The 25,908-nt window shown below is 37.7% G+C and overlaps 1 protein-coding gene across 3 annotated transcripts in view; it reads right to left on the minus strand.

The window, feature by feature from the left end:
* CALCR (calcitonin receptor) overlaps nucleotides 1–25,908 on the minus strand; it is a 154,776-nt gene that overhangs the window by 105,302 nt on the left and 23,566 nt on the right. The window lies entirely within an intron of this gene.

Genomic DNA, 25,908 nt, shown 5'->3' on the forward strand with positions numbered 1-25,908 from the left:
CAAGTCTCTGCTGAAATTATATCCAAGTCACTTAAGTTCTAATTTACTTTCAAATATGATTCCTGACTTTAGATGGGCATTTGACCTTTGTCTTCCACATTTAAAGTCTCAAAATACATATTTGCATTTTCAATATGTGATGAAACAAATAACCCCCCCCCCCAAAAAATCACTGCGCACAGGATTGAAGTAAAAATCTTGATTCAGGTTTTTCATATCCCCATATTATGGAGGGGTTAAATCTGGGTTCCAGTTTGTAGAGCAATCCAATTACACAGTAACATCTAGTCCTCCACCTACCAAGAAAATGATCCACCCATTTTCAGGTATATTCTTTTTGTCAAACCACTGAAACCAATAGTCTTCTATACACTATTTTACCTTAGATGTTTCCTCAGGATTTAAGGAGAGCTGATTACTGAGACAGACAATGAACTAGGAACAGTGTTCACGGAATGCCATGTTATAGGATATTTTTCATTTCTGTTTTCATATTGCTTTATTTTTATTTCCATTACCAAATGGTAAAATTGTGCACAGGGGCCTGACTCAGGGACTTGTGTTTACAATTACATATTTATATGCTAGCGAATATATATTAGAAAGGAAATTGGCAGATTTCAGGTCACTTTAGCTTGGATACACCTAGAAACAAGCATTTCCTATTTGAGTGCTCAAGCTAACTGAAGAAGAAAACTTCCTTTTAACTAGATTCCTTATATCAATTTTATTAATAGTTTGATATCCTTAGTGCCCACAGCTCTGTAATAAATGTAAATTTAGAAATGGCTAACACACTTCAGGAGGCTGAATGGTTGTTGACAAAGTACTTGCACAGATTTGCATGATTCTATGTTGCTGTGAGAGCACTTAAAGAGAAAGAAGAGCTATGAAGTCCACTAAAACTTCAAACTGAAGCAAATATTGATACTAAATGTCATTAGTGAGATTACACTTGGAGAAGGCACAAAGGCAAAGGAAATGGATTCAATATCTACTTGCAAATTACAAGGATGGTGAAATTCCCAAGGAAAAAGCTGTCATTTTTATCACATGGAGAACTAGGAGTAACACAAAATATTATCCCACTAGAAAGCTCAACCATCTCTTTTTAGCCAAATTATCTCCTCCTCTCCTCTTAAATGGCGTGCTTTGATGCAAGACTTGCACCTCCACAGGTGCAAGTTGACCTACAGTGCTGAGGTGGGAAGGGAGGAATGTCCCCAGGGAAAGGGGTAAGCTGTGGCACACATCCTAGCTCCAGCAATGGGGAGTCTGTCAGTGCTCACACAGCCAAAGAGAGCAACAAACTTGCCCCAAACACTTGCTGTTTATATATTCAGTGGCATCTTCCTATCGAAATTGTGCAGTTCTTGTAAATCTTCCTGCTTCTCAGGATGAACGTGACCATGTTGAAATTCACAGATTACACTAAATCCTTGACATTGCTTTGCAAGCAATCCAAAATACGTTTCCTGTTTTCAGTAAAAGGGAATGGAAAAAAATAAAAGAGAGTTTTAAACTTCTCATTTTAGCATGGGAAACTGAGACCACAATACCGTTCAACAGCATGACATTTAGGAAAAGAGTAGAATGCTGCTGAGTCAAAGACACTGCTAAAACAAAATATTATGAATTCTTTACCTTCCTGAAATGGAACATTGGTTTAGAATTTATTCAGTGTTGTGACCAGAAAGCACTGTAATTGACTTCTCTTGTGATGAATACTGACTTCATGACCAAAGGATTTGGGTGGAGAATGGGAAGTGAATTTTAGCTGAAAATAAATTTGCTAAAATTACACAACATTAATCACAAATCACAAATTCACCAGAAACATGAGTTTTGGTTCATGAAACTTCATGCAAAACTATTGTTTAGTTTGGGCTGAAAAAAAATAGGAAAATGCAAGATTTTTTGTCCTTTTTTATTAAAAAAATGGTATTTTTTCTACACCATTTGCTTAGAGATCATGATAGCAAGCCACTGGCCCTCCAAAAAACCCACAAAACCCAGGAAAGGAAAAGTTTTCATCATTCTGCCAGAATGGGCTAGCACTGTTGGGATTCCTTCTTTATTCTCAGGACAACTTCAAACATTTTTTATGTCTTATTTTTTAAGGTCTGTGACTTACATACTCTGATGTTTTTGTGAGCCAACATTTAGAATAAAATCACATACATCTGCACTCAAAATCTCTCACACAGATTTTACTACACCAACAAAAGGAAAGAATTTGGAAATGACTGGCCTGTAATTCAGGGGATGTGGGAAGGATAATAACTATCACTGCCCAGCTGAAATGTCCTACAGACTGGACCCCAGATGTCCTCCCTCTGTAACAGGAACTACAGAGAGCCTGGAAGATCTAGTTCTGAATCTTGTGTCTGGTGCCCTTTTCAGCTGGCCTGGGGATGTAGCTCTCAATTCCTAGCAGTTTCATCACTGCTGATAGTCTGCCTCAGAAGAAAGATTGAAAAGAATAGTTCATCAAGGAGACACAGGCACAGCTCACTTTCCATTACCTCTGTCTAGCTTGCAGCAGCAGAAAATCTTTTTACATATCCAGTGTCTATTTTTATTAAAAGCCCCATCCTTCAGAAGCATGGCTGTTGCTTCAGCACATGCCATGGAATTTTCTGAAATCCTGTGTTTCAACACCTCTGCTGGAAAGACAACATAAATGAAGAATCAGCAAAGAGCAGCATTGCACCACGAAAGCTGCAGTCAGGCAGGGGAGCTAACAGATCAGGTATGGCACAACAGGAACACAAGCATTACCAACCTTGTTAATTTTCACTGCTGCTCCTGTTAGTGACACTGGTGAATGACTCATTTCAGCCATTCCTGATGCCTTCTATGGAGAATTGACTGGGAATGAGAATTGTTCTCCTCTGGCAGGCACCCCCAGGGACATGGAAGTGAAAATCCCAGAGTCTTTCCATGCAAAGAATTAATACTTAGATCAGGGTTTATTTCTGATTTGGAGTGATTCAGTCTTTGGACTACAAATGTAGGCAGCTGACTAATATCAGTCATGTATATAGAATTTAGAAAAACATACTTGATTGAAAATGGAAATCCTGACTAAAGCACTATCCTAAAACCAGCAAGGAACTGCTTTAACTAATTTTGAAAATTCCCCACACTAGTGAGTCAGAGGCACTCTATATTTTTCCTCTTTAATTTGTTGCAGAGACTGAAAGAAACCTTAGTACTGCCATGACAGTGCATTCAAATAATTTGTCAACAATTCCACTTTCATGCTGTAGCATATTTGCATGCCATTTGCAATTGATCTACACATAGGAATTTTAAAACTGTAATCCATGCTTCTCTATCACCAGGAAAAAAAAGGAATATATTTCTCAGATAAAACCAAAATAAATAAAGCAAAAACTTCTGGAATATATTTGCTTTTGAAATGTGCATCTCTGAGACTGGTAATAAACTCAAGTGTTCAAGGATATTTCCAGCTGAGTATTTTTTAATTACACAAATAATATTCTTCACAATTTCCATAAAGAGAGGTTATTTTTCACAAAGGATAATCAAGAAATTTGGATTGGCCAATCCAAACCTGCCATTGTACACACACTCCCACAAATTTATAGAATGAGAGTGATTGAAACCTTGGAAAAGCTTGGTAATGCTCAATTAAGTCTACCTAGAGAATAAATTTCCATTAATATTTTGATTCCAATGAAGTAAAATTTTCTTAACAGAGATGTGCTTCATGAAAAATGTTTAAAACAAGCTTACAAAGACATTTAATCTCACTGCTTCTCAGATCCCATGAATAATAATAATAATATTTTTTAACCAAACCAGGACAGTGTCATCATAGGTTTTAAAATTTTCAAAAGAACCTAACAGGAAAAAAAAATCTTGAGGAGTAAATGAGCAATTTTACTTTTTAGAAAGATTAGTGTTGAAAAGCAGCAGAAGGGACACTGAAGAATCAAAACACTGTTTCATGACAGAAAAAAAATTGTTTGAGCTACCATCATAGTTTCAGTTCTGTTTTTCTGTGTTTTTAACTCAAAATAAATGAATTTAGAGTAACCCTCAATCGTAAATAATTTAAAATTAATTCTTTATCCAAATGACTGTTAGAGGAGACACAGCTATGTTGAAAACAAATCTTACCAATATTGTATTCTGATTTTTTCAATGCTTGAAAAGGCACAGAACCATCATTTATTTTCTCTTTTTCTGGAAGATGAATTTCTGCTCTTCTTAAAAAAAGTGAAAAAAACTATTTTACTTTGAACAGTGAAGCAGAGCATTTTATGCCATCTGTGACATTGAGCAAAGGATGGAAAGATTGTGTTTCTAGAAGTGCAAACTACCAAAAAACATAGAAAAAATATCAACAGTGATTGATAGATTTTAGAAGGAATGTTTTCTTTAATGACTGTCACAATAATTCTTGGAAGCAAAAGTACAGATAGGAAATGAGATTAAACATAAATGCCAGAAGAGGGACAAAATGTAAGAAAACATTTTTTCCCAGGAATATTACTAAATCAGTGTATTTCAGTGGGATGTTTTAGTACTGTTAGAAGCTGATTTTCTCAAACTATATAGAAGTTTTCAAATGTCATGTCACAGTTAACTGATTTACATATCTAAAGCCCTATATTAGGAGAATAGTCTGCTTTATTCACATCAGCTAAGTATTATTGGTACTGGAAGAATTGTGAAAGAACACAAAATACATTTTTTTCCAAGAAAGAGAGATGCCTTATGGTTAGCAGTGTATTTTTAACGCGCATTGGAGCAATTGAACAATATCTCTGTTTTGTATTCGCATTTTATTTGTGTTTTGTTCTTTCTTTAACTATGAAACTATGAGAACTAAAACTCTAAGAAAGTTACCACAACCACATTTGGTCTTTACCTTGTAGACTAATTCCTTAACACCTACTCCATTATTAACCTTTATGCTTACTGTGACAATATCCACATCAGTAACCCCTTGTGTTCGGCAAAGTAATAAACATGCAAAGTAAAATTAGGCTGGGCAGGTGAACTTAGCTACATGACAAGAGATCTCTACATACAGAGAGATCATGGAGTAAAGCAAGATCTCCAGCCAACAGTCTCAACAGCCTGACCACTGCTGAGGACAATAAAATTCACAGAAAAAGTGGGTTTGTAAGGGAACAGCAAGGGGTTATTCACCAGGGGCTAGTCCCAATGATGTGAGATGGTCCAGGAAAGAGAGTCCAGGAAAGAGTGCTGGTGCTCTAATATACCAACAAGTGGTTGGTGCATTAGTGAAATACACCAGGGTTACTGAGAAGTAGAAAGAGAGTCTGACTAGCTGATAATGCCTAAGATTTGTGACTGCCATGAGAATCTTAGCACAGTGCAGCCTAGAAGAACCCCATGAGTGAGGGAAAAGAGACTGTGAGCCAGAGGAGGGTGAGCTTCCAGAGGGACATAGGGCAGGGCTGATGACCCTGAAGATGATGGAAGAACCAATAATGAAAAAAGGAAATGAGATTATATTGGAGAAATTAAGCAACTCAGCCTAACTTCAATATACAAAATAATACTGAAGTGTGATAGAGGACAAACAATTTATGACTACCTAGTAAATAATACACTGATAAGAAACAATCTTTTTATGTCAAGAAGAAATTGTATTGAGCCAGACTAATTTTGTGCCAGGTTATCTAACTGTTGAGACTGCTGGTGGTGTGACTTGAACATGATTTTTCTAACACAGTCCCCACAACATTCTCATACAAAAAGCTGGGAAGCACAGTCTAAATGACAGCACTGTAAGATGAATGCAGAGCCAGTTGAAATATCAGATTCAAGGATTTGGTACAAAAAATTTCCTGCCAACAAAGTGAGGTGTATCAGTGTGGTGAGGCTCTCTCCAGAGAGAGCCTCAATTTCAAACTTTCAATTGAAATTTTCAATTTCAAACTTTCTTCTCACCAGAATGCAAGGTTATGTATGGAGTATAATGTCCCCCTTTGAACACATTTTAAATCAGCTTTTTAATAAAGATGGAGACAAATTAATGTCCAGAGGAGACTAGCATAAAACCTGCATGAGAAATCTGTCATATGAGATGTGGCAAAAGATGTCTAAATATAGGAAAGATTGAGCAGCATTTTGAAACACATAAAAGTGGTTAAATTTCTGTTATCCACGAATGATAAGAGACAATCTGCGTAGCATTCCGAAGATCTGGTTGCACTTCAGAAAATGCAGTCCAGATGCACATTTAGAAAGCACTCAAAGAGGTACCCTGATGTCTTTATAGAAAATAATTTACTACTCTGCAGCAATAGGAAGAAGACAGAAGAGATGACCTAGTATCTGAGAAGCCAGTTGGTGACAGTCTGTGTCAGTGGTATTTCTGCCTGGATAGGGGAATTCATCATTCACAGATGTCATGAAGGAAGAATCTTCATGACCTAGGCAGAAATCTGGAAGCAGACATTAGACCACAAGAAATGGCCTCTGAGGTCACAATGATGGTCCATCCAGCTCAGCTCTACCTTATTTCTTTCTCCCATCCAGTGTCCATAGTTACTGGAGTAAGACAGTTTAGAGCAGATCTCCTCCTCCCTGTTGGTCTAATTCCCAATAGTTTCTATCAGCCTGCTGTCAATTAATTTGTCCAATCCCTTTCTGAAAACCTGCCAATACTCTGTTCTTCACAGACTCCTGTGGCAACAGTGAACTTCCACTGCTTCACCAGCTGCTTTTATCTGTTTTGAACTCCAGCTCCCTATTTCCAGTCTTGTGGGACTTGGTGAATAAGAGTTTGGTATTCATCTCACTAACTGTCTTCATGATTTTATAACCCTTTAGCACACCCCCACCCCAGAGCTTTCTCCTCTCCAAGGTTTGTAACCACTTACTTTCAGTTCTTTGGTAAGCAGTTCAGGTATTACATGAAAAGTGCCTTTATGTGGTGACCTCTCAGTACACAAGGGGATGAGACATCACTTACCTTAAAATTTAGGAGACTTTAAGCTTAATGAAGAGCAGATTGCAAAACTGAGATGAGACAAAAGCATCAGAATAACAAGCAAACGCATTAGAAAACATCTTACAAAATTACCGACGTATTCACTCTGTTATACAAAGGGTCTGACAGTGAAAAGAGATATCCTTGCAATAACATATTGGAATAATGCTGCCCAGTCCATGAAGAAACAAAAGTAGAAGTTTAAGGTATCAGCTCTAAAAGTTTACTAAGAGAAAGGTATGCAGTAAAAGGAAATGTATGTATTACTATGGTTGTGGAGGGTCCCATAAAAGCACAGATCTATTGGGACAGGCCACTCAGACAACTGACAGGGTTTTGGTTTTCCTGATTAGCATGATGGTCAGCTCCATCTCACATGCTGGAAGGATGAGATGGCAATGCAGTGCAAATCCCTTTCAGGAGCAGGCAGTTAGGCTGCCAATGGTGGTGAACGTTGTCTTTCTGTCCCATATTGTGATGACAGCTGAACAGAGCATCTTTGTGATGGCTGAATGCACAGCAAGGACATAATCTTTTGTTTATCTTTTTTGTCCTTTGATGAATGATGGATAACTACAACAGATTGTGAGAGCTTCCCTTAGCAGCAGGAGCAGCTTATAAACAACATTAAGTCTACCAGAATATCAAGTTCCTACCTCTCAAAATCACTAAACAGAATACAATTAACTAACTCTGTTTTACTTAGGATAAACTACTACATACATGTATGGCAGGTTTACTCCTGATTTACAGGAGTGCTTCTTTAAAGTATCTGCATTTTTTTTAAAATTGCCAATGACACAATATGTCATGATACTCAGTGATTTCCTGACAGTTCCTAAGGGCTGAAAGCATTTGAATCCTGTTCTCATGGGGAAATACCTACAACCGTGATGGTGAGTGATCAAGCAAAGGACTCAAATGGACTGACAAGTCCATGAAGCCTTACACAATTCTAAAATAAATGGAAAATAATTTTCTGTCTTCAGAGGTGGTAGACAGTTACCAAGTTTTTCAGTTGTGTGGATGCTTTAGAATCCCAGAGCTGATGCACAGTATCTAAGCTAAAATAAACCAGGTAAATAATAGAATGTTTGCCACTGGCTAGCATATATAGGGAGATTATTTGGTAATGTTAAAAAATTCTTAGTGGTCAGGCATTAAGGAATGCATAGCACCAAAAGATCATAGAAAGAGTCAAATAAAGATTTTTTTTAAAAGAAAGAAAATATTGTGCTTCTAGGCATAATGTACTTAATTGCTATTTTTTAAAAAAGTTGAGGGGCAGGCAGGTAGAAAGAAGCCCAATGATGCTGCACAGTAATTGAAAAATTTTGAACAGCATTACAACTCTTATAAATATTATAAATCAGTAATTTCAACAACATTAAGTTGCCAGTTGCATAGACAAAAAAAAGCTGTCACAATTATTAGCAGCTATTTAATCTAACAATATTTAGGAAGAATGAAAAACAGAAAGACAAGCTGCTGGCTTGCTGTCCTAATGTTCTCTGAGCATTATTTTTACTGACAATGTTCTGCAGAATTTTGTGATGATAAAATGTTTGGCTTTGGAAGCACCGAACACACAAGCCAATTTTTGTTTTATAGTATGATTTAGCATTTTACATCTTTCATCAATCTTCACATAATTGTATTTTAGCCACTATGCATATTTTTTGAGTTATGTGTATCTTTAACCTATAACTCTGATGGAAAGACACATAGTTGTAAAACTAAATACCAAATAATAAACAAACATAATGCATTTACAAAGACATAGTCATGGAATCATTAATGTTGGAAAAGACATCTAAGAAGATTGAGTCCAACCATTAACCCACCACTACTGTGTTCACCATTATATCTCCAGATGCCACATCCACATGGTATTTGAACACTTGCAGGGATGGCAATTCCACTCTGGGAAGCCTATTTGTCAGATTTCATGGTTTCCAGAGTCCTGTTTGGCTGAGGCTTTTATTCTTTGGCTGTTGTTTTAAATGCTCTCCTTATCTAATCATCCTTTACCCAGGAAAGGGTTGTTATATGCAAAGTCTTGTATTCTTCTCTTTCATCAATGACAACAGGCAATTTAGAAATGTATGTCATTGGCTGAGACCTGTAAATGCATTTCCATGCTCAAGTTCATAAGGTACACTACCACAAACCACTGAAGCAGTTGGAAAAGTAAATCATGAGCAAGGTCCTTATCCAAAGTTCATCCAGGTAAGCTCGAAAATTTCCTCTGATTTTAACTCTGATGTTGATAACAAGCACCCTTTCTCTGTCTCTACTGTTACTCATACTGGGGAAAAAGAACTAGACAATATGGGAAGCGTCAGAAAAGGATTCAGATAATCAAATGAGGATCCAGTTGGAATTTAGATACATTTTTTTCTGGCATGTAAAAAATTGCCTTTCCAAAAAGTACTTAAATTTCATATTCATGTGTACTGTACAAGTTCCCACATACCTTAAACTGTTGGCCTGTGCGTGCCACTGACTCTTAAACTCTTGACATGCCTGAGCAACCTTGTGACTGTCTCAGGGCTAAGCCTCAAAAATTATCAATTCCTCTGTCAGAATCCACTGCAACTATATCTGTATTTGCCATAAAAATAGTATCAGGGAATGGTGCAAGCATAACTTTGCAACCATCCTTCCTCTTATCTTTTTGAATGTGCTCTGGCATAATTTTGACCCACATTAATACTATCTTTGAAACTCTCTTGGTCCAGATGACATTGCAGTTCAGGCCCAAAGCAATTTTCAGTAGACTCTGTAGGAATAAATATGTAGTTTTATGGGGAAGAGAAATAGAAAAAAATCCCTGTTCAATTCCCCCCCCCTTTTTTTTTTCATAGGGAAATCTGAATACCTACTTTCTTAGCCTGTAGACTGTTTTGGACTAGCATACTCTGTATCCTCCCTACAGGAATATGCCACTGTGTGCAGTGTTTGTAGTGAGGTCACCTACTCAGCTATTCTAGAATCCTAGGGAGTTCCTGCATTTCTACCTTCCATACAATCGTAATTTGTATGGACTGCCCAAAAGAGTAAAACAGAAAATATGCACTGAAAACTAGGACTTGTTTTTATTGCCCCCCAAGTTGTAGTTATGAAGGTTCACCTTTGATTCTTGTGTTCTATTCTGGGTGGAAATCCAGCCTCAACATCAGACCTGGAGGGCACCTTCACTGTTATCACCACCCTTAAATGGGTAATATGACACTGTATTGCCATAATACCACAACCACAAACCTTTAGCAGGAGAGGCCAGTAAAAAGCCTGGAGCCTTTGCAATGCAGTAATGACACATAAATTTTGAGGAACTCCAATATTTTAAAGGATATTAGCCACAATAAATTTTTGAATGACAGAGAAAAAAGAGTGTACTGGAATCTACACCTAAAGAAAGCATCCCTACTGTGTATGCCCACTGGGGAGCAATTCCTGCCTGCTTGTTCTCACATTCAGTGTGCTGACTGAACCTCGTGCTAAGAACGCTGACTGCTCATCCTACAACATTATTTTTAAGTACAACTTTTCACTATCAAGCTTTTCCACACTGTCTCTAGAAACAAAAATAGAACTTTATAGCCTGCATGAGAGGACAGTTAGATGGGCAAAAACCTGCTTGGACAGTCATGCTCTTAGGCTGGCAGTTAATGGCTCACACTCTACTAGCACCCTACAACAAGTGCACTGTTGCATGGCTCTGTATCAGCACCTGTCCTGTGCAGCATCTTGCCCAGTGACCTGGAGGAGGTGATGGAGTGCACTCCCATCAAACTTGCAGATGATACCAAAGTGGGAAGAACAGACCCAAGGGCAGGTCTGTCATGCAGAGGGACCCAGACAGGCTGGAGGAACAGGCTGACACAGGAATATTATGAAATTTATGATAATTTATGCAAAGTTTGGCACCTGGGAATCTTGACAGACAGCAAGATGAGACAGCAGCGTGTTCTGGTAGGAAGATGGACAGCAGTATTCTGGGCTGTACCAAGCACAGACAGAAGATTTAGAGACATGACTATCACTTTCTACTTGGCACTGGTTAGATCACATCTGGAACACTGCATACAGTATCAGCTTCTCCACAAAAAAACTCTTAGGTGTTAAGAAAATGAAGGGAGTTCAACAGAGAGCCACCAAGATGGCAGGAAGACAAGAGGCAAGGAATATAAACTGAAAATAAAAATTTCTGACAGGATATAAGTAAAACATTTTCACTATTAAGGACAGTCACTCATTGGAGCAGGTTTTCTAGAGAGGTTGTACAGTCTCCATCCTTGCAGATTTTTCAAGGCTCAGATGAAGAAAGCCACAAGCAACCTTGTTTGATCTCCTAGTTGATACTACTTAAAATTTAAAAATGTTGGACTGGAGACCTTTTTATGTCTCCAACTTCAACTCAGCTGTGATTCTGTGGTTCTATGACTCACAGATCCTTTAAATCTAAAATTTTACAACAGAATTTTTTGGGCTTTACTGAAATAACTCTGCATTCTTCTGGTTTCTCTTGGGTCATGCACTTTGAATTAGAATTACCTTATTGTTCCAAGACTCATCTGAACAGTTCATTTTCACAAAGAGGACTGAAAGTGCTAATTAAGTTGATGCATTGTGAATTGTCAGTTTGGATCTCTCAGCCATCACAGTTATGTTGAAATAAATTATATGCATTATTAAAGGGTGAATATCATCACACCCATGTTATAACTAAGGAAGTCTCAGAAGAGAAGACTTAATTTTCTCATTTTCCTAAAGAAAATTAGTTGTATTCCCATACCACAAAACATGAATTTTAAACCACTAACACAATTTATCAAACTTAAATATTTCAAGGGTGCTTTGAAAGAACTTAAGAGTGTTTTCTTGGTAATTCTAGCATGTTTTTTAAGATAAAAAAAATTGCTACTATAAGCACACATACTTATGTAGAAAATTTGTGTCACCTAACAATCAACCTCTGGGCAATAAAAGAACAAGTTTTTTTCAATGCAAATCCAAAAGACATCATGGAATCTAGGAAATAAAAATATATTTCAGGCTTTTTGTTACTGACTTCAACATGAAAAAGTCCACTGTTGACCACGTGAACAGAATTTGGTGCAAAATTGTTACTTTCTTTAGTGTGATGTTACTTCCATTATTTGTCTATGAGAAAAGAAGCAAGACCAGCAACACAAAATATCTTCTCCACAATTTTGCAATGAGACAGCTCATTCAACCAGTATTACAACCAGACAAGAATTCAATAAAGATACCACAAACGACAGTGACATCAGAAGAATCTGCACTGGGCCCATCTGTGGTGAAAGAACTGTTCTCATGGCTTGTTTAGCTGCAGATTGCAGCACACATGCTGTGGCTCCAGTTTGCAGAGCACTCTGAGAGTTGTGTGTTGCAAGCAGAAACAAGACCTTACAGGTAAAATATTAAAAAAAAAGATAAAAACATCACACTGTCTGAACAGAGCAAGCCAGCACTTAATTAATGGGTCTCAATAAGAGAGCCAGGCTGTTCTACACAAAATGTTTACGACAGCAAGCAGATGTTGCACATAGGAACCCCTTAAACAGAGGGCAGTAAAGAAATGCCTTTGACTTACATTCTTCTCTTTAAAAGAGAGAGACAGGGAAGAAAAGATGATGTCAGTTAAGGTAACTGCAGATGAGACCAAATAATTGCAAACGGTTGAATGCAGAAGCTGCAGGATGTACTTTACCATCAAGTGGGTACTTGATAGGAGCTATTTATGTATCAAGTGTCACATGAGAGGACCCACAGGGAAAAAAGTGCCTGAGAGCTAGAGATGCAGCTGGAAATCATGATGGAATTCAGGCAAGACCTGAGGACAGGATGGATGAAGGGGATGGCGGAAAACTTGTGCACTTGGAGGAATACCAGATAGCTGATTGCATGGTGGCCATGGAGAGCCAGCCCAGACTGATGCAGTCTCCACAGAACATGAGCTCACTTGTTCCCTTGTGTGGACTGGCAGTCACGGATAAGAGTGGAGTCACAGCAAAGACCCATTGAGACATCTCTACTGTGCTCAGGCCTCATCTGCTACCCCAGGGGCTCTTGGAGCAGCAGGCAGCTCTGGCCCACTCTCCATTCAGTGTGAAAAAAACCCAAAACAACAAAAACCAACATGAGGGAGCAATTTCCCTCTAGAAGCCATCTCCTTCCATTCTCACTGCTTAATGCCAGCTCTCCACCTTGCTGTTCTCTGCCTGCTGCCAGTCTTGGTGATTGTGTGCAGGAACAGAGGCATCAGTTTTGGCCAAGGAGCCAGAGTAACACTAGGCTGGAGTAAAATACTCAAACGTGCATCATGAATATGCTACAAACAGAAGCACCAGCTGGTTTGATCTACTGATTTACTCCTGTTGTACCAAATTACTTGCTGAGATAGACACAGATAGCAGTACAAGAACTGACAGGTCTGCTGCTGCAGTGGATGCAGGAAATGGAAGTATAGGTTTGCTGTTTATCAGAAGCAAAGATAAAAAATGGGGGTTTTAGAGAGAAATTAATAATTCCTATTGCTGCAAAAAGTAACTGATAGGAAAAATAGCTGCAACTGCTGTTCTTAATAAAGTATATAAGAGATAATTATCTGTTTGTTTAGATAGAAAGAAAACAGATCTACAGCTGTATGCTCTACAAACATAAACCAGAATGAAAGTCAACAAAGCTATACAGATATACATCAGTTGTCTGTTTTCTGCAATTGTGTCAGGGCTAGCTATAAATTATGGGAAATCTTTTCTACAAATATTTTGGAAAGTGATCAAAATTATGTTTCTGCCAGTATCAGGAAGAAATAACGGGGGTGTTGATGGAGGAAAGTGAGGGCTGGCAGGGAGCACTGAAATACCAGCTGTAATTATAAAAAGAAAAAACAATTTTCGCATGCATTACAGAGTTTAGTCACAGAGCTAGTGCATCTTTATTTTATGAGCTTTCCTATTATCAAGCTGTGCAACACCGCCATGAAATTAACAGTCAAATAAGGAACTTAATCCTGACATAAATAACATTCCCACAGACAGTACGGGGAGATTTGTCAGAAAAGTGTGCTCAGAACTTGACCTCTAAAATGAATACATTTCTGGTGGGCTCCTAATTATAACATCTCATTTAGCTACCACAGTAAGGCAACTGAAGCAGTAAGAAGTACAAAGAAGTCAGTTGCTGCCAGATGGCTTGGTCTTTTCAGCCATTACTCACAGAAATAATATTTGCTCACACAATGTGGCCCACAGCATTCACTGGAGTGTAACACAACTTATCAGAGGAATTCAAGTTTCACGATAAATCTTTTTAAAAGGACTTTGTGGCAGAGAATCAATTTTTTTTCTCAAGCACTCAGGTTTTGTGGGTAAAATCACTACTTTTCACTAAAGTAATCATGGACAAATTACTTGTTTCAGTGACTTTAAGAGCCTGCAATTAATTCAGCAAAACCTTAAGTGTCCTTTTAAACTAGACAGCTACCTTGCAAACCAATCTCATCAACAACAAAGGTTCACCAAAACCATGAGTATTTTAACTACTGTCAAATGCACTTTCCTGCTTTGTAAGCAGTTTTCTACATATGTTATTTGGCTTTATGCTGGAGCTGCTCAAACCTGATTCAAAGCCCACTGACATCAGCAGGAATGTTTATTCTAACTTCAGTAGCTTTCAGATTACAGCCAGTATTTCTGCAGGAATAATGGGACCGCTCAACCCCAAAAAGCAATGAGACTTTACCCATTGTAGGATGAAGACCATAGTTCTGGACAGGAATCAAATTCTGCTAAGAAAGGTACCACAGATGTCAGAAAGAGACTTTAGCTGACTGGTGTTTCCCAGGTATGGAAAAGAAAAATATCAGAGGCTTCTCATATTACCCATGAAACTTATTTAATAATGGACATACAGAAATTCACAGCACCTCTATTGAATGGATAATTTCTGGGATTCTGTTTTTTGAGGTTTCTGCTTTTACGGAGGAAACTAAAGCCAACTAGTCAAAGCAAATTAATTAATTTAGAAAGCATATGCTCAGTGGAAGTTTTTATTATCTTATTTGCCCTAGAAAATTAATTATGTGTAGTCAATGGAACTGTAACCATAGTGCTGTCATGAGCAGTAAAAGAAAACAGAGCAACCCATGAGTGCAGCCACTTAAGTAATTGCAAATTTGTAGCACATTTCTTCCTCATTATGCTTGCATATACAAACTACTGTGCAGTAAATTTGCAGTTTAGGCGTGATGTCACAATCTTGCTTCTCTTTTACAGAGCACTATCCAATTCAGCATCAGTATAAACAGAAGAACAAATACTATTCTCTTCAGTGAGATATGAACATCAAAATGTGATTAAAGCATTACCCCTGAATTAATTCTAAAGGAATGCAACACATTAGACAAAAGAATCATTCCCAGTGCAGTAGAATGGCTGCATACTTGAAATGGGAATAGACAGGAAAGCAAAAATTACCATTCCGAACATTCTGCAGCCCCATTGCCCATTAGGTATTGTATTTTCTTGCTTACAGTTATACTGCAGAGATTCAGCAGTAGTATAACTGAAATTCAGCAGCACTGCATTTTGTCCTGATGCCTTTGTAATTGCTAGAGGAAGGTATTTTATTTACACAGCTGTGATGTGTTTTATAAACAGGTTGATTCTGACTTTCTGAAAGCTCATGAAGGATCATTGCAAAGGAAAAAAGGAAAAGCTGACACAAGCTCCCACGTGTTTGACTTCTTGCCATGTTTACAGATAGGACCACAAACCAGTGCTTCCATTTAGTTTTTCTGGAAAGAGGCCAAAGCTATTTAAGGACAAGCAGCCCAACAAGTTCCTCCTATCTGAGCACAGCTGCACCAACCACTGCTTTATAGTCCCAAAGTACTATGACCAGTCCCAAAGCAGTAAAACAGGTTCCCACTCTGGGATTAACATAGCTCCTGAGTTAAACATCATCTAATGAACTTTTGAAAAAATAAGCAAAGTTAATTTATGAGGCAAAGGCAGCTTCTCCATCACTTTTATAATGGCACTGGTATGACAGATACTGCTGTCATCACTCCTGCTGTCAGGAAAGTGGAAAAGGGGGATTTTAATCTCAAATAGCATTTTCTTTCCTCAAATAACCACATTCTTTATCAGAAATGCTTTCTCTTCATCATGCATTATCAATAATACATTAGACTTACCTAACAACAGCTTATGCAGAAACAATGCTCTCATCTAACAAAATCCCCAGTTATATTTGTTTAGCATAGTGCATCAGTGGAAAGTTTTAACTCGATCTGTTAGCTGAAGGTCTTTTGGACTGCTGAGTCACACACGATTAATTCTAACAATATTTTAATTTCCTTCATGATTAGGTAACTAATGATTTGAAATAAGATTGGTTGTTCTAAACTGAATCAGAATTAGCTTTTTTTTTTGATGAATTAATTATAATTGATTTATGAAGTGGCACTCTCTAAGGCCTGACTTTGTAGCACTTATTGATGAGGCTAAATTCCCATTGAAACCAATGAGCAATTTTCCTCAATAAGCACTGAAGGATCTGCCCTTAAGACTTAGAAGCTATAACTAGCTCTAGCTTTTGAGCCACTCTTAGGACTGAAATTACAAACACTCCAGAGCTATAATCCCCAAAATAAATTTTGCTAAGAACTACTCCAGGATTTCTGAGTAATGTGTACATGGAGTTATCCCAAGGTTTTTGTCTTACCATGACTACAGTATTTTTCTAGCATAATAAACACAGCAACCTGAATTGGAAGTATGTGGCCAATACACTCCTAAAGTGCTCTCCACCAAAAAAATCTGAATATGCTATGCAGATGCAATTCAATTTTTCTGATAATAATAATTCCATCTTTTTCTTATGATTTCTCAATAAGCTCTCACAAACAAAATGAAGAAACTGACTGTATTTGGAGGTCTAGGAAGGCATGAAAGTCACACTAATGCAATGTTTTGGTATTTAATTAATGGATTGCTTCTCATTATTAAATAAAGCTTTTTTTTTTCTAGATCAAATGCACAAATGCTATTTTTTCCCCAATAATAAGTTTAAAAAGCTTCAGTTTTGTGTTGCAATGAAATATTTTGGTATTTTTAATTTTTTCTATTTTTTAAATCAAGATGCTGGCCTTTCAAGATCATCTTTTTTATAGATTTATTTGTCAGAAAGCAAGTCTCTCAAAAATGAACACATTTTAGAACCATTTTGCTGAGATAATTCCATATTGCTTTTTAAAGCAATTTGGCAAGCATTTTTGATGAAAAAGCTCCTAAAAGTGCCTGCACTTCTAGCATTCCAACTTGAGAACAACTTTAAAAGGTAGTTTGTTAGATATTAGTAAATATTCATTTTTGAAGCAGCTGTTGTATTAAATCTGCATATGAGTTATAGCACCTGTCATCTCCTGATCTCATGAAGTTGCTATGTAAGAATTTGAATGGACTTTTCTCTCCTGGCATCAGTGGGAGTTGAATCAGCCATGCAGCCTCAGTCCTTTTAGGGCTGAGGTTCTGTAGACTAACAATGACCCCTCATGTCTGAACACAACTTCGATTTATATTTCAAAGCCTTAAGAAATTTCAGCTTTTATTGGATTTTGCAGGGAGAGAAACAGGGTTTTCACTAATATTTCATAAAGGTATGTCAAGGAGCTTTAGGAAAAGATGGAATATCTACTAGTTCCCTGCAAAAAGCAACTATTTCAATAGTGACCAGTCTCAAACCCAGTAGCATATATAAAGATATATTCTTATATTCTCTGATAAAAAAATCTTACATCAAGCCAAAAATATAATCCAGAAAATTTCCTCAAATATACCATAAAACTGCAAAGATGGGTCTACAAATGTCTCAGTTTTGTGATGCTACTGTCCTTTTTGGAGAGGTATAACTTCATCCCACTCTGAAGATGTGCAAGGATCCTTTCTTGTATCCCTCTGGATGGGGCTGATTGATTGCCTCCTTGCACCAAGTAATGCATACACAGAAAATTCTTTTGTCTCTTTGCTTGTGGAAGAAAGGGATTAAGTTTTATGGTCTTTTCCCTAACAGGTCAGACACTATCCCCACGTTAAACAAACAACCAAAGGGCAGCTATAGCAGCCACTTCAAACCAAATTTTACTAGTTTTCCCTGCCAAATTAGTAGCATCATCTTCTGTCTGAAGCCAGTGGCACTTGCACAAAGGGACACTGCTCAGTGGTGACTCTGGGGTCTAGGGAAACCACAACTAAGTTCTCTCAACATCAACCACAGCTCTTCTGTCTCCAGCCATGTCCCTAGGGAGTACAGGCAGAGTGAACTGCAGCACTGAGGACATGAAGGTTTGCTTTTCCTAAGTGTGCTGGGATCTCCCAACACTTATTCAGAATGAATTAAGAACTCTGGTGGTGAACTGCCTATCTCACTGTAGCTGAAGATATGCTCAGGTGAACTTTATTTGCCATCCAGTTCCTGACAGAGACAGGACTGTGCTGGTTGGTTTCTCCACGCTGGTGTACAGTTGTGCAGTCCACTGTAACCAGTCAATGCCACTTGCCCAGAGCAGTTTGTCTTGCAATTGTAGTGGCACTGTCCTGGCTGTGACACAGGACTGAGTGGAATCAGATGACAAATTCAATACAAGGGACTATAATGACTCATACCCTCTGTAAACTAGACTACAAATTCAGCAGATGGTGACATATATTCCCATTTAGAGAAATCTCTTGTCCCAAGTATCTATGGCAAACTGATAAATACCAAGTAAGTCCCTACTGATGGGAATGGCTATTTTCTTGGCCAACACATTGGGCATTGAAACAGGGATGGTGAAGGCCAAGAAAATGAACACAAGTTTAAAAGTGATTTCTGAGTAATAAGCTGTAAAAATTACAGCCTGGCACAGGGTGAACTCTGCAAACACCCTTGACAGAAAAGCATTTCAGGAACTCTGAAGAGGATCCTACTTAGATGCCATGTAGATTGAGGAAGCTTGCTTCACACCTACAGTTTCTCCCTAAAAAAAACATTATTATGCTTTCTGCCACAAGATAAAAGTATGCCTCCATTATCTATATGTCTCCCTTGCTTGGGTTTTGTATGATTTAGATATTATTCTGAGTACTGACATTTAACATCTACAGTGTAAGTTGTTTTAATATTCCAAACATTCAAAGAAAGGTATCAGGCTCTCTAATCCAAATGTTAATTTGGTTTTCTGAAAAGCGTCAGAATGAATTCTGATCAGCACTTCTGCATTAGCTTCAAAGTTGAGTTTTATAACCATATGTAAAGAGGAAAGAACTGATCAAATGTAGAAACTACCAGCTGGTTTAGAAGGTCAGTATTGCAATGGGTAAGCTGTCTATGAACAAATATACTTTTGCAGCTTTGCATTGGCCTGCAAAACCAGAAGTCAGTACAAGCATGAATAAAGCACATTCTCCCAGAAGACTCTAATCTGTTGAGTGAAGCTGGCTGAACAGTAGCATTTCTGATTTGTGAAAAAGTTTTGGTGGAAGCAGGGGTGGTTATTTGGTTTTATTCTGAATCAAACAAAAAATACTTTTTTTTCCATTTCCCATGGACTGGAAACTGAGAGAATATTTCATTCTGACAATCCCAGCACATGAAACTTCCTCCAGGAAATAACCTCACTGCTCGCAGCAGCTGCTCAGTGAAATCAACATTCCTTGTACTTTCACGCTTGCTAATCTCCCACCTTGCTTTCCCCAGCAGCTGCCTGGGTGCCCCAGCCCTGTGCCTGCACAGCCTCCCTGGCACCAGCTCACAGCCCTGCCAGGATCAGGGGATCCTGCCCTGGAGCTACACTCAAACACCCATTCCTCCCCAACTGGCCACAAATCCCTCATTTCCATAGCTTTCAGGCTCCTGCCTATGGAGACAGAACCTGCCAAGCCTCTCAGTTCTACAGTGGAAAGATAGGAAGCCCTGGACTATGCAGTTTTTTTAGGGCCTCAATTATTGGGAGTCCTAGTCCACCCTACTTCACCAGTGCATCTGACTGAAAGTTTATTTGACATAAATATTTGCAGAAAAACATTTTGATTTAGGGAAAAGTATTAGTCCCCTGGTCTCTGGTGTGCACAAGTCACTCCTCCTGAGAATACAAACCAAGAGAAATCAAAAGTGGCAGGCAGACCTCTCTGTCTCACCATGTCCTCATTTTCCCTGAAGGAAAGTGTCTATATGGACATGGAGAAGAGAAATGGATCCTCATTATTGTCACCTTACAAGGGAAGCAAACTCCCACTAAAGGCAATGTTTTTTCTGTGTAGGATTCCAGGGTATGATTTATTCAGCATGGAAAAATCTGCCTTTCCTAAGCTCATGACAAAAATACTATCAGTATAGTCCTTGATTTAGAATCATACACTGCTTTATTTCATGGGGTGTTTAAGACTGAGTCCAGATTAATATTAGCAAGATGCACTTAAAATGATGAATTTACATATACATATTGTGAAACAATACTACAATTTTTCCATTCTAAAGTACAGCTTGTAGAAATAGAAAATTATTAATGAAACTTCTGAATGAGCACAATACAAAATGTAGCACATTGAAGGCACTAATATTATATTTATGCTACTGATTCAAACATGCCCCAAAGAGTTTCCTGGCACTAAGACATGCAATAACTCCCCCACACACTATTCAACTCTCTTCTCTTTGGAAACAGGGTATCCACATCCCAGCTGCCTATTGTGGATGTCCCAGGTCCATGCCAGCTCTCAAACAGCACCCAGCAGTCCTTGGGAGAGCTCTAAATTAGCTGAGCAGAAGAGTGTGCCAGAGGCTTCTCCAACAGCTTTGAAGTATGATGATATTGCTGTGATTCGGAATGTAGCCTGAGATACACACGCTTACAAAGTCTGAACAACTCCGAGTTACTTATTTGACAGAACTGTGTAAATTCCACTCAAATATGTAATATTTTCATTGTGCCAGAAAGCCACTGGAGTGGGGTGTGTATGATCTAGGTCAGCCACTAAAGAGGATGAGACAAACGAGAGGCTTGGTTAAGCATGGTGTGCTGACTAGAAGCCTTAATTCTGATCTTTCAGGATTTTTCTGCCATCTAAGGGCAGTGACCTACAACAGATTAGATATATGCTAGAATGACAAGTCCTGAATCTGTATTCAATTTTTTGGCCAAAGGAAAATAGTTACTTCACTGAAGTGTTTTGGTTTTCCATTGGAAAATGTCATTATTCCATTAAGAAAAGTTTTCTGGTTTTTGGGTTTTTTTTTGTTTGTTTGTTCGATTTTTTTTTTGGGTGGGTTTTTTGTTTGTTTGTTTGGTTTTTTCAGGTGCTTTGGGTTTTTTGTTCGTTTTGTGTTTTGGTGGTTTTTTTTGTTTTTTTTTTTTTGTGGGAACACATGGGGGAAAAGAATTATCATATTACTTTTGCTGTTAAACTGGGATGACATACTTTTGTTTGATTCCTTATACAGTTTTCTGTAGCTGCCTGAGCTGCTGTAGTCTCATGTGAGCTTTCTGCATTCCCCCATTCACATCCTCCTCTATCAGCTAATTAACACCACTCAACAAATGAATAAAATATCCATGCAATACAAAATACTTTGTATCTGCCTAACATTTATTATTTGGGATACTTTTGAACTTTTTATTCCATATAAACTCCTGGTTATATTCCAAATTAACAAAGTTTTCCACTACAGAAATTTGGTTGTTGAATATCTTTATGACCCCATTTTTCTTATTTCTTAGATGAAAAAAAAAAATTAAGACATCTCAAAATTGATTCTACTGTGACCCTATATATTGTTTAAAATTATGTTTTTTATTGTATTCACGACAGTTCAGGAAAGCCAATGATAAGGTTCACATTTTCAGCGCAAGTGATTTTTCTCTTTCAATAATATCAATACCAATATTAAATTATAATGCCTATAACTACTACAGAAAAAAATACTGCAAAGTTTTCCCACATAAAGAGGCACAAATCATTTAGAGGACAGACAAGAAGACATCAGAACTGACAAAGGTGATCAAATCTTACTCACAGAACTTCCAACAATCTATTGCGTTCATGGATATAAGTCTTCTTTCACCACAGGGAATAACTGACAGGCTTGATGAAATGAAAAGATTTGTGTAAAGAGATAAAGCAAGTCAAGAGCACAAACTAAATCATATTACTCTTAATTCCAATCAGATATGCTGGCATCCAGGATATTCACTGTCTGTGTAAGCACACAAAGGTCATAAGGAAGACAACTTAAACAACATCACACATTCAGCTAGTTAATGACACCTTTCATTGGACTCTATGACATATGAAATTCTTCAAAGTAACTTTTCTTCTCTGCAGTTTTACAAGCACATGAGCACAAACTTGCACAAAGCCTTTTTTTCTGTGCTGCCCGTGACCCATACATTAAAAAATGGAAAGAAAAATCTTTCACCATGGTAAATTCAGCTTGTTGTACTTTTCGTTATTAAGATTTGTTCATTTCATTGATACCACTATGTACAATGAAAATCTTTCACAATGCCTGCAGACTCTTTTAGTATTCTTGTCAGAGCAACATATATAATTACATAATAAACACCAGGATAATGATAAGGGACACAAGCTTTACACTAGTAGTAGTCATTAGAGAAATATAAGCCATAGGTCCTCTTGATACTCCAATAATATTACACTCAGCACAAAATTTCAAACATTTTGCAGCTATTCCCTAGAGAATCTTCTTAAAATTAGGCTGTGTTAGATATTCTGAATTCATTAATTTTCTCCTTATACAGTTTCTTTTCATCCTATAATGGGATTTTAGGAAACTATTGCCATATTCTGTTAATGCCCTTTCAAAGAAGTTAGTTTGTAATCAAACACTCAGTCAAACCTGAATGTAAATGCTACTACTGAGAAGTCTCTATCACAGTCACAATAAATTTAACCAGCAGAGTTTGCTGAGGGAAAAATCATTCTTATTATCAAACTAAAAATATAGAATTCTGTCAACCTAACAATAAGTATAGCTATAATCCTAAATGTGATGATTACTTCTTCAGACAGTTGTACACAGAACTGCTTAGACTACAACATTGCTCTTCTGTGTCACCAATACTGAGAAAAAATTGAGAATTTTTTTCTATATAGCCATTACACTAACAACCAACATTATATAGCAACATTAAACATGCTTACTTAGTCTTGATCTGAAATTCTAAATTACTTATCCCTTAATTGTTCTGCTGCATAACATTAATTCAATTAATTGTCAATAAATTGTATTTAAGACTAAGTTTTGATACACAATCAAAAGGAAGTTATGGATAATAAGAAATTTTTTCATTCTAATTGTACTAATTATGAGATAGGATATGGTTAGGCTTGCACTTCCCACCATGCATTAATAACAAAATCATATTTTTCAAGGTGAGGATGTCACATGTAAGTAGCACAGAAATATGATTAATTAATAACTTTGTAGTAACAATTTTGGAAAAGAGTTCACTCAAAAATCCATGTGTGAAAACAATCACTACAACAAAACTATTCTCCAACTTAGTTGTTTTGTTTCAGGTTTTTGGTAAAATGATCATCAGACTTATGTCCCTGTAAGTGTGAGGGCACAGCTTACAAAAAGGAGCCACTGAAACATTTTAAGCGTATTTTTGTAATTTTATTAAAACTTATCCTAAGAAGTAAATGTGGAGTTAATTAGTAATTAGACTGTAGTAACCCACAAATATTGTGGGGTTATAATGATTTATACCAGAAAAGTAGAATGCAGCATAGATGCAATACAGTGCTTTACAATGGAGCTAATGAATAAAAGTATAAATAGAAAGCAGACTAGAAGGAAGACACCGGAGCCAAGAAAATATAAGCTACAAAGGGAGATTAGGAGTCCATAGAATGAAGAGCAGCTTTTCATATAGGTATCTATATGAATATAACATATAGGCAGGCATAAAAGGCTAGAAAGGGGTAGTTACTCAGACTGACCCTCAAATTAGGGACCAGTTGGTTATATGGAAGGCAACCTGTTCACACACATCCCTTCATTTGTAAATAACATTGTATTTTTGAAATGGACAGAAAGCCAGTTGAGTTGCACCAGAGTTCCTAGGCATGATGATCTGGTGCAAGACCTGGGTGGGTTTGCACTCTTGGTCAGCAAAGGAGCACTAGGATTCAAGATTTACCAGCCGATTTAAGAACACCTTTATGACAAGACACAGAGCATTTCCATGTGGTAGATAACAAAATTTAGCCCCTTACACATAAGCAGGGAGGTCCAAACTTAGACTGACAGAAGTTTTCAGAAAGGCTGACTTCAAGAGGCTAATTATAATTTCTACAAGTTTTACTAAAGGAGTACTTCTTGCACTGCTGTGTATTGTCTTAACACAACTGCAAAGTGATGCAGTAATGCCCAGGTTGTTTCTTAGGGAGGTTTTGATGTGAACAGCTTGTTATTAATTAAGGCTCAATAACAACCCAACACCCAGAACAGATGGCCGAAAGATACCAGAACTTCCCTACTGATCAGGAACCAGTCTGGCTTTTATTGCTGCAGTGACTGAATCATCAAGAACTGCGTGCATTAATATGGTAGCATAGAAGCTGGTATCTTGACACAACTCAGAACTGAAGCAGAGTAGGAGCAGAACTTCCCTTCCCCCCATGCAGCCACAACAGCTGCTGCTTGGAGGTTGAACAAGGCTTTTCTTCACCACAGAAATTAAACAGGCCCTTTTGATTTCAGGTTATTATGCCACAATAATTATTACCTTTTCCCCGAACAAATTTTAACAAAAAGGGAATCTGCAGACATCTTCCCTTTCTCTGTGTGATCTGAAATAAAAACTATTTTCCCCTGCAGGACTTCACAGACCTCATTTTCCTTCATTTCTGAGATCTGAGATCTCCATTACAACCCTGTTTTCAATATCAAAACCCAGTTCTGTTCCTCCTCAGAAACCCATTTTACCCCACAGAAGTTGCTCACATGAAAAGAACTAATACCAGGAAAGTAATGTATTTTTAGCTGATTTAAAGTGACTTAGCTGCTGGAAACAAGAACAGATTGTTCCATGAGAATTCCACTCCATGGACACCAGTTTGGAAAGTATTGGTAGAACTTTAAATAACCTTCTCCAGCTCGACATGTTTTCCAGGAGCCTTTGCCACCTCCAGAACTCCAACTGGCCTTCACATGCCATGTACTTTTGGTTGTAACAACTCCCTCACACTCAGAGCTGAGCTGTCAGCAAGAAGAAGCTCCTACATCAAAAGGGGAAGACATCCTCAGCCAGCAGAAGCAGTAGAAGTACTGGAGGTTATCCATCATAGTGATGCAAAGAGATGTAGAATACAAGAAAATGTAACAGGAGTCATGCACTTAATTATTCTCTAAAGAGAATAAAAAGAATCTCTTCACAGTTGTTCACAACCAAAAATACATATAATATTTTCAATGTGCAGTTGTATTAGTGATAAGGGAGTGAGGAACTGGAGCAAGTTTCCAAGTGAAGTTGTGGATGCCCCATCCCTGGAAGTGTTCAAAGCCAGATTGGAGGCAGCTCTGAGCAACATGGCCTAGTGAAAGGTGTCAGTGCCATGGCAGGGGGTTTGGAACTAGATGATCTTTAAGGCCCCTTCCAACCCTAACCATCCTGTGATTCTGTGATTCTATAACTTTAAGTCTCCAAACTCACTTAATCCAAGAAACAGTGTTGTGGAGTTTATAGCAGCATTTCTCAACCTATGTTAAACAAAGCACCACTTTATTCTTTTGAAAAATACCTGTAAATCATCTTGAAAAAAATGTTTTTCTACAGTGAAAAACAGCTGGAAGTTTGCATGTTCATA

Source organism: Lichenostomus cassidix, chromosome 2 (genome assembly GCF_008360975.1).
Source record: "Lichenostomus cassidix isolate B80296 chromosome 2, HeHo_3.0, whole genome shotgun sequence".
Taxonomy (NCBI): domain Eukaryota; kingdom Metazoa; phylum Chordata; class Aves; order Passeriformes; family Meliphagidae; genus Lichenostomus; species Lichenostomus cassidix.